The sequence below is a fragment of the Cupressus sempervirens genome, chromosome 1 (genome assembly GCF_028749045.1).
Source record: "Cupressus sempervirens isolate cs-2001-9-10 chromosome 1, ASM2874904v1, whole genome shotgun sequence".
Lineage (NCBI taxonomy): Eukaryota > Viridiplantae > Streptophyta > Pinopsida > Cupressales > Cupressaceae > Cupressus > Cupressus sempervirens.
This window is the reverse complement of record NC_143118.1, coordinates 608,164,478-608,175,110: the sequence shown is the minus strand read 5'-3', so window position 1 is coordinate 608,175,110 and position 10,633 is coordinate 608,164,478.

Below are 10,633 nucleotides of genomic sequence, written 5' to 3'. Positions count from 1 at the left end.
CTGTCAAACCATTTCCCAATGTTGTGCCGATCGAGTTGGCACAGAGCCGCTAGACGAGGGCTCCCATTTTAGATCGAGTTTTAAAATCACCAAGAAGACGCGGTGAGGGCTGGCAACCGCTACTAAACCTTTTTTTCGAAATTGTGCCAGCTGAGTGACTAGAAAACATGCTTTACGCGATAGGCATGCAAAAAATTTTGCTAGAGCGCCAAGCACCCACCTCATGGCTAGAGACAAGGGCTCGCCATTAGATCAACTTCGAAATTGCTGAACAGACGCGCTTTAGAATGGCAACCGCTGCCAAGTCTCTTCTGTAGTTGCGTCGGTCGAGTGATCAAAGAAGGTGATCTAAGAGAGGGTCCAAGCGTAGGCATTCGTTGGGGGATTCACGCCGATGGCATAAATTTATGCAATACCCGAGCAACACCGGACAGAGGTGCTAGACGAGAGGGCTCCCATTTTAGATCGAGTTTTAAAATCACCCAGTAGACGCGGTGAGGGCTGGCAACCGCTGCCAAAACTTTTTCCAAAATTGCGCCAGCTGAGTGACAAGAAAATATGATCTAAAGGAGAGTCCAGGAATAGCACCCTCGAGGGTGGGCTTCATGCCCCTCTAATTGATTCAACGTCGGCGTCCACTGTTTAAAAATCTGACATATCCATCCGCCCTGACAGCGGCATTGAATCAATGAGGGGGGGCACGGGAGAGGCTCGTGGCAACCACCTCTCCCCTTGTAGCTATGATAGGCACGCAAAAATTTTTTTCTAGAGCGCCAACCACCCACCTCATGCCTAGAGACAAGGGCTCGCCATTAGATCAACTTCGAAATCGCTGAACAAACGCGGTGTAGAATGGCAACTGCTGCCAAGTCTCTTCCGTAATTGCGTCGGTCGAGTGATCAAAAAAGGTGATCTAAGAGAGGGTCCAAGTGTAGGGCATTTGTTGGGGTAATCGCACCGATGGCAAAAATTTATGCAATGCCCGAGCAACACCGGACGAAGGTGCTAGACGAGGGCTCCCATTTTAGATCGAGTTTTAAAATCACAAAGACGACGCGGTGAGGGCTGGCAACCGCTGCCAAACCTTTTTTCAAAATTGTGCCAGCTGAGTGACAAGAAAAAATGATCTAAAGGAGAGTCGAGAAATAGCACCCTCGAAGGTGGGCTTCATGCCCTTCTAATTGATTCAACGTCGGCGTCCACCATTTCAAAATCCGACATATCCATCCGCCCTAATAGCGGCGTTGAATCAATGAGCTGGGCACGGGAGAGGCTCACGGCAACCACCTCTCCCATTGTAGCCATGATAGGCTCACAAAAAATTTTTCTAGAGTGCCAAGTACCCACCTCATGGCTATAGACAAGGGCTCGCCATTAGATCAAACTCGAAATCGCAGAATGGACGCGCTATAGAATGGCAACCGCTGCCAAGTCTCTTCCATAATTGCGTCGGTCGAGTGATCAAAGAAGGTGATCTAAGAGAGGGTCCAAGCGTGTAGGCATTTGTTGGGGGATTCACGCCGATGGCAAAAATTTGTGCAATACCCGAGCAACACCGGACGGAGGTGCAAGACGAGGGCTCCCATTTTAGATCGAGTTTTAAAATCACCAAGTAGACGCGGTGAGGGGCTAGCAACCGCTGCCAAACCTTTTTCCAAAATTGCGCCAGCTGAGTGACAAGAATACATGATCTAAAGGAGAGTCCAGGAATAGCACCCTCGAGGGTGGGCTTCATGCCCCTCTAATTGATTCAACGTCGGCGTCCATCGTTTGAAAATCCGACATTTCCATCCACCCTGACAGCGGCATTGAATCAATGAGGGGGGCACGGGACAGGCTCGTGGCAACCACCTCTCCCCTTGTAGCCACGATAGGCACGCAAAAAATTTTGCTAGAGCGCCAAGCACCCACCTCATGCCTAGAGACAAGGGCTCGCCATTAGATCAAAACTTCAAAATCGCTGAACAGACACGCTGTAGAATGGCAACCAGCGCCAAGTCTCTTCCGTAGTTGCGTCGATTGAGTGATCAAAGAAGGTGATCTAAGAGAGGGTCCAAGCGTAGGCATTCATTGGGGGATTCGCGCCGATGGCATAAATTTATGCAATACCCGAGCAACACCAGACGGAGGTGCTAGACGAGGGCTCCCATTTTAGATCGAGTTTTAAAATCACCAAGTAGACGTGGTGAGGGCTGGCAACCACTGCCAAATCTTTTTCCGAAATTGCGCCAGCTGAGTGAGAAGAAAACATGATCTAAAGGAGAGTCGAGAAATAGCACCCTCGAGGGTGGGCTTCATGCCCCTCTAATTCATTCAACGTCGGCGTCCACCGTTTCAAAATCCGACATATCCATCCGCCCTGACAGCGGTGTTGAATCAATGAGGGGGGCACGGGAGAGGCTCGCGGCAACCACCTCTCCCCTTGTAGCCGCGATAGGTGCACAAAAAATTTTGCTAGAGTGCCAAGCACCCACCTCATGGCTAGAGACAAGGGCTCGCCATTAGATCAACTTCAAAATCGCTGAACAGACACGCTGTAGAATGGAAACCGCTGCTAAGTCTCTGTCGTAGTTGCGTTGGTCGAGTGATCGAAGAAGGTGATCTAAGAGAGGGTCCAAGTGTAGGCATTCGTTGGGGGATTCGCGCCGATGGCATAAATTTATGCAATACCCGAGCAACACCGGACGGAGGTGCTAGACGAGGGCTCCCGTTTTAGATTGAGTTTTAAAATCACCGAGTAAACGCGGTGAGGGCTGGCAACCGCTGCCAAACCTTTTTCCGAAATTGCGCCAGCTAAGTGACAAGAAAACATGATCTAAAGGAGATTCCAGGAATAGCACCCTCGAGGGTGGGCTTCATGCCCCTCTAATTGATTCAACATCGGCATCCACCGTTTCAAAATCTGACATATCCATCCGCCCTGAATAAATGAGGGGGGCACGGGAGAGGATCGCGGCAACCACCTCTCCCATTGTAGCCGCGATAGTCACGCAAAAAAATTTGCTAGAGCGCCAACCACCCACCTCATGGCTAGAGACAATGGCTCACCATTAGATCAACTTTGAAATCACTGAACAGACGCGCTGTAGAATAGCAATCGCTGCCAAGTCTCTTCCGTAGTTGCGTCGGTCGAGTGATCAAAGAAGGTGATCTAAGAGAGGGTCCAAGCATAGGCATTCGTTGGGGGATTCGCTCCGATGGCATAATTTTATGCAATACACGAGCAACACCGGACGGAGGTGCTAGACGAGGGCTCCCGTTTTAGATCGAGTTTTAAAATCACCAAGTAGACGCGGTGAGGGATGGCAACTGCTGCCAAACCTTTTTCCGAAATTGTGCCAGCTGAGTGAGAAGAAAACATGATCTAAAGGAGAGTCGAGGAATAGCACATCCAGGGTGGGCTTCATGCCCCTCTAATTGATTCAACGTCGGCGTCCACCGTTTCAAAATCCGACATATCCATCTGCCTTGACACTGGCGTTGAATCAATGAGGGGGGCACGGGAGAGGCTCGCGGCAACCACCTCTCCTATATAAGCTATTAGTGCGAGGCTCACTCTGCATTAGAAATTAGCAAACACACTGACATCCGCCTTAAAAATCCAAATCCTTTAAAATTCCTACCAAACAGCCATTCACGACCCAATTTTTTATGGGGTTGGCAGAGGAGCAAAAGATTTTCATCGATTAGGAGATGTGAGTTCATGGAGCCAAGGGACTGAAATGTTCATCGAGCTCATCCGATCAACTGGATGAATTTCACCTTGAAGGGGCCCAATCCAAAAGTTCCAGAGGTCATCTCCTGGAACTCTCGAGAACAAGGCCCATCTTACATGCAAAAACTCTGCTACTGCACAAACATAGGTTGGAATTAAAGAGAAATTGCGAGGCCGTCACAATGGCCCAAGGCCAATGGCTCTGACTAAGTCAATTTTCTCTTGCAATCACCATGCCGCCGTTCACAGAGAGATATCCCCATTCACCTGTGACACGACGCACAATCCAAGGTCTAGACGTGAGCTCACCCTTGAAAGAAAGACCACTTTCCAAGACATCCCCGGATGACACATTGGAACGTCAACCGCTGTCGAACCATTCCCAATGTTGTGCCAATCGAGTTGGCACAGAGGCGACCTTAGGGGGCTCCCGCGTAGCAATCGGGATGTGCTTTCGTGCCCATCTCTCACAAAAACCAATGTTAGCTATGGAAAAATTTGGAATCCAAGGGCTCGCATCCATCGATATCATCGGCACTGGGTCTATATATTCAAAGGCCACGGAGAGGTTCCGATAAGAGAAGCTCCCCTGCTCGCTCGCACAAACATCCCAAATTCTAGACACAAGCTCCCGCCCTTAGCATCGCTCTCCAGATCACTGCAATGACACATTGGAATGACAACCGCTGTCGAACAACTCCCAAAATTGTGGCAATGGAGTGAGAAAGAAGAGCATCTTTGGGGAGCCGCGCATAGCAAACGGGCTGTGCTGCTGCTTCATTCCGCTCTTATATAGATCAAAAATTGTTGATTTTGTTTGGAATCCAAGGCTGCATTCGTCCTTGCTCAAACAAGCAATGGCTCTTCTAATCGAATGGCTACGGGGAGCTTCCGATAACAAAGGCTCCCTTGCCACTCGTGATGTGCAGGCCAACTGCTAGACGACAGGTCGCCCTTCAGATTGCTGCCTAGGCAACCACCACAACGGCACCATTGGAATGACAACCGCTATCGAACTATTCTGAAAATTTTGTGCCAAAGAAGTTGTTGCGTAGAGAATGACTCTGGGGAGTGAGCCCTCGCATAGCAAAATCGGGATGGCTTCATGACCCTCCCAATAGAAACGATGCTGGTGCCAATATTCCAAAAATCTGAATTACGTGTCTTTCGCGAACACCAAAACTGATTTCTATTGGGGAGGGTCACCGAGAACTTTTGTTATCAAAGCTCCCATTGTAGCCGCGATAGGCACACAAAAAATTGCTAGAGCCCCAAGCACCCACCTCATGGCTAGACAAGGGCTCGCCATTAGTAGACCAACTTCGAAATCGCTGAACAGACGCGCTGTGGAATCTCAACCGCTGCCAAGCCTCTTCCGTAATTGCGTCGATCGAGTGATCAAAGAAGGTGATCTAAGAGAGAGTCCAAGGCTAGGGATTCGTTGGGGGATTCGCGCCGATAGCAAAAAATTATGCAATACCCGAGCAACACCGGACAGAGGTGCTAGACGAGGGCTCTCGTTTTAGATCGAGTTTTAAAATCACCAAGTAGACGCGGTGAGGGCTGGCAACCACTGCCAAACCTTTTTCCGAAATTGCACCAGCTGAGTGACAAGAAAACATGATCTAAAGGAGAGTCCAGGAATAGCACCCTCGAGGGTGGGCTTCATGCCCCTCTAATTGATTCAACGTCGCCGTCCACCATTTCAAAATCCGACATATCCATCCGCCCTGACAGCAGCGTTGAATCAATGAGGGGGGCACGGGAGAGGCTTGTAGCAACCACCTCTCCCCTTGTAGTTGCAATAGGCATGCAAAAAATTTTGCTAGAGCGCCAAGCACCCACCTCATGGCTAGAGACAAGGGCTCGCCATTAGATCAACTTTGAAATCGCTGAACAGACGCGCTGTAGAATGGCAACCACTGCCAAGTCTCTTCCGTAGTTGCGTCGGTCGAGTGATCGAAGAAGGTGATCTAAGAGAGGGTCCAAGCATAGGCATTCGTTGGGGGATTCGCGCCGATGGCATAAATTTATGCAATACCCGAGCAACACCGGACGGAGGTGCTAGACGAGGGCTCCCATTTTAGATCGAGTTTTAAAATCACCGAGTAGACGCGGTGAGGGCTGGCAACCGCTGCCAAACCTTTTTCCAAAATTGTGGCAGCTGAGTCACAAGAAAACATAATCTAAAGGAGAGACCAGGAGTAGCACCCTCGAGGGTGGGCTTCATGCCCCTCTAATTGATTCAATGTCGGCGTCCACCGTTTCAAAATCTGACATATCCATCCGCCCTGACAGTGGTGTTGAATCATTGAGGGGGGGCACGGGAGAGGCTCGTGGCAACCACCTCTCCCCTTGTAGCCGTGATAGGCACGCAAAAAAAATTTTCTAGAGTGCCAAACACCCACCTCATGCCTAGAGACAAGGGCTCGCCATAAGATCAACTTTGAAATTGCTGAACAGACGTGCTGTAGAATGGCAACCGCTGCCAAGTCTCTTCCGTAGTTGCGTCGGTCGAGTGATCGAAGAAGGTGATCTAAGAGAGGGTCCAAGCATGTAGGCATTCGTTGGGGGATTCGCGTCGATGGCAAAAATTTGTGCAATACCAGAGCAACACCGGACGAAGGTGCAAGACGAGGGCTCCCATTTTAGATCGAGTTTTAAAATAACCAAGTAGACGCTGTGAGGGGCTGGCAACCACTGCCAAACCTTTTTCCAAAATTGCGCCAACTGAGTGACAAGAATACATGATCTAAAGGAGAGTCCAGGAATAGCACCCTCGAGGGTGGGCTTCATGCCCCTCTAATTGATTCAACGTCGGCGTCCACCATTTCAAAATTTGACATTTCCATCTGCCCTGACAACGGTGTTGAATCAATGAGGGGGGCACGGGAGAGGCTCACGGCAACCACCTCTCCCCTTGTAGCTGTGATAGGCACACAAAAAATTTTGCTAGAGTGCTAAGCACCCACCTCATGCCTAGAGACAAGGGCTCGCCATTAGATCAACTTTGAAATCGCTCAACAGACGTGCTATAGAATGGCAACCGTTGCCATGTCTCTTCCGTAGTTGTGTCGGTCGAGTGATCGAAGAAGGTAATCTAAGAGAGGGTCCAAGCGTAGGCATTCGTTGGGGGATTCGCGCCGATGGCATAAATTTATGCAATACCTGAGCAACACCGGACGGAGGTGCTAGACGAGGGCTCCCATTTTAGATCGAGTTTTAAAATCACCAAGTAGACGCGGTGAGGGCTGGCAACCGCTGCCAAACCTTTTTCCAAAATTGCGCTAGCTGAGTGACAAGAAAACATGATCTAAAGGAGAGTCGAGAAATAGCACCCTCAAGGGTGGGGCTTCATGCCCCTCTAATTGATTCAACGTCGGTGTCCACCATTTCAAAATCCGACATATCCATCCGCCCTGACAGCGACGTTGAATCAATGAGGGGGGCATGGGAGAGGCTCGCGGCAACCACCTCTCCCCTTGTAGCCATGATAGGCATGCAAAAAATTTTGCTAGAGCGCTAAGCACCCACCTCATGGCTAGAGATAAGGGCTCGCCATTAGATCAACTTCGAAATGCATGAACAGACGCGCTGTAGAATGGCAATCACTGCCAAGTCTCTTCCGTAGTTGCGTCGGTCGAGTGATCGAAGAAGGTGATCTAAGAGAGGGTCCAAGCGTAGGCATTCGTTGGGGGATTCGCGCCGATGGCATAAATTTATGCAATACCCAAGCAACACCGGACGGAGGTGCTAGACGAGGGCTCCCATTTTAGATCGAGTTTTAAAATCACCAAGTAGACGCGGTGAGGGCTGGCAACCGCTGGCCAAACCTTTTTCCAAAATTGTGCCAGCTGAGTGACAAGAAAACATGATCTAAAGGAGAGTCCAGGAATAGCACCCTTGAGGGCGAGCTTCATGCCCCTCTAATTGATTCAACGTCGGCGTCCACCATTTCAAAATCTGACATATCCATCCGCCCTGACAGCGGCATTGAATCAATGAGGGGGGCACGGGAGAGGCTCGTGGCAACCACCTCTCCCATTGTAGCCGCGATAGGCACGCAAAAATTTTTTCTAGAGCGCCAACCACCCACCTCATGGCTAGAGACAAGGGCTCACCATTAGATCAACTTCGAAATCGCTGAACAGACGCACTGTAGAATGGAAACCGCTGCCAAGTCTCTTCCGTAGTTGCGTTGGTCGAGTGATCGAAGAAGGTGATTTAAGAGAGGGTCCAAGCGTAGGCATTCGTTGGGGGATTCACGTCATTGGCATAATTTTATGCAATACCCGAGCAACACCAGACGGAGGTGCTAGGCGAGGGCTCCCGTTTTAGATCGAGTTTTAAAATCACCAAGTAGACGCGGTGAGGGATGGCAACCGCTGCCAAACCTTTTTCCGAAATTGCACCAGCTGAGTGAGAAGAAAACATGATCTAAAGGAGAGTCAAGGAATAGCACATCCAGGGTGGGCTTCATGCCCCTCTAATTGATTCAACGTCGGCATCCACCGTTTCAAAATCTGACATATCCATCCGCCTTGACACCGGCATTGAATCAATGAGAGGGGCACGGGAGAGGCTCGCGGCAACCACCTCTCCTATATAAGCTATTAGTGTGAGGCTCGCTCTGCATTAGAAATTAGCGAGCACACCGACATCCGCCTTAAAAATCCAAATCCTTTAAAATTCCTACCAAACAGCCATTCACGACCCAATTTTTTATGAGGTCGGTAGAGGAGCAAAAGATTGTCATCGGTTAGGAGATGTGAGTTCATGGAGCCGAGGGACTGAAATGGTCATCGAGCTCATCCGATCAACTGGATGAATTTCACCTTGAAGGGGCCCAATCCAAAAGCTCTGGAGGTCATCTCCTGGAACTCTCGAGAACAAGGCCCATCTTACATGCAAACTCTGCTACTGCGCAAACATAGGTTGCAATTAAAGAGAAATTGCGAGGCCGTCACAATGGCCCGAGGCCAATGGCTCCGACTAAGTCAATTTTCTCTTGCAATCACCATGCCGCTGTTCACAGAGAGATCTCCCCATCCACTTGTGATGCGACGCACAGTCCAAGTGCTAGACGCGAGCTCGCCCTTGAAAGAAAGACCACTTTCCAAGACATCCCCCAAGACATCCACCATTCACTTGTGACGCGACGCACAACCCAAGTGCTAGACGTGAGCTCACCCTTGAAAGAAAGACCACTTTCCAAGACATCCCCCGATGACACATTTGAACCACAATTGCTGTCGAACCATTCCCAATGTTGTGTCGATCGAGTTGGCACAGAGGCGACCTTAGGGAGCTCTCGCGTAGCAATCGGGATGTGCTTTCATACCCATCTCTCACAAAAACCAGTCTTAGCTGTGAACAAATTTCGCCGCAATGACACCATTGGAATGATGACCGCTGTCGAACAACTCCTGAATTTGTGCCCCGATGGAGTGAGAAAGAATAGCAACTTTGGGGAGCCACGCATCAAAAATGGGCTGCTGCTTCATTCCGCTCTTATATATAGATCCGATGTTGTTGATTTCATTTGGAATCCGAGGCTGCATTCGTCCTTGATCACACAAGCAATGGCTCTTCTCATCGAATGGCCACGGGGAGCTTCTGATCACAAAGGCTCCCTTGTCACTCGTGACACGCAGCCCAACTGCTTTCCGAAATTGCGCCACCTGAGTGACAAGAAAACATGATCTAAAGGAGAGTCGAGGAATAGCACCTCGAGGGTGGGCTTCATGCCCCTCCAATTGATTCAACGTCGGCGTCCACCGTTTCAAAATCTGACATTTCCATCTGCCTTGACATCGCTGTTGAATCAATGAGATGGGCACGGGAGAGGTTCGCGGCAACAACCTCTCCTATATAAGCTATTAGTGCGAGGCTCGCTCTGCATTAGAATTTAGCAAACACGCCGACATCTGCCATAAAAATCCAAATCGTTGAAAATTTTGACCAAACAGCCATCCACGACCCAATTTATTATGAGGTCGTCTAAGGAGCAAAAGATTGTCGTCGGTTAGGAGATGTGAATTCATGGAGCCAAGGGACTGAAATGGTCATCAAGCTCATCCGATCAACTGGATGAATTTCACCTTGAAGGGGGCCAATCCAAAAGTTCCGGAGGTCATCTCCTGGAACTCTCGAGAACAAGGCCCATCTTACATGCAAACTCTGCTACTGCGCAAACATAGGTTGCAATTAAAGAGAAATTGCGAGGCCCTCACAATGGCCCGAGGCCAATGGCTCCGACTAAGTCAATTTTCTCTTGCAATCACCATGCCGTCGTTCACAGAGAGATCTCCCCATCCACTTGTGATGCAACACACAGTCCAAGTGCTAGATGCAAGCTCACCCTTGAAAGAAAGACCACTTTCCAAGACATCCCCCATTCACTTGTGACGTGACGCACAACCCAAGTGCTAGACGCGAGCTTGCCCTTGAAAGAAAGACCACTTTCCAAGACATCCCCCGATGACACATTGGAACAACAACCGCTGTCGAACCATTCCCAATGTTTTGCTGATCGAGTTGGCACAGAGGCGACCTTAGGGAGCTCCCGCGTAGCAATCGGGATGTGCTTTCATACCCATCTCTCACAAAAACCAATCTTAGCTGTGAAAAAATTTCGCTGCAATGACACCATTGGAACGACGACCGCTGTCGAACAACTCCCAAATTTGTGCCCCGATGGAGTGAGAAAGAATAGCAACTTTGGGGAGCTGCGCATCGCAAATGCGCTGCTGCTTCATTCCACTCTTATATATAGATTCGATGTCATTGATTTCGTTTGGAATCTGAGGCTGCATTCATCCTTGCTCACACAAGCAATGGCTCTTCTCATCGAATGGCCATGGGGAGCTTCCGATCAGAAAGGCTCCCTTGTCACTCGTGACGCGCAGCCCAACTACT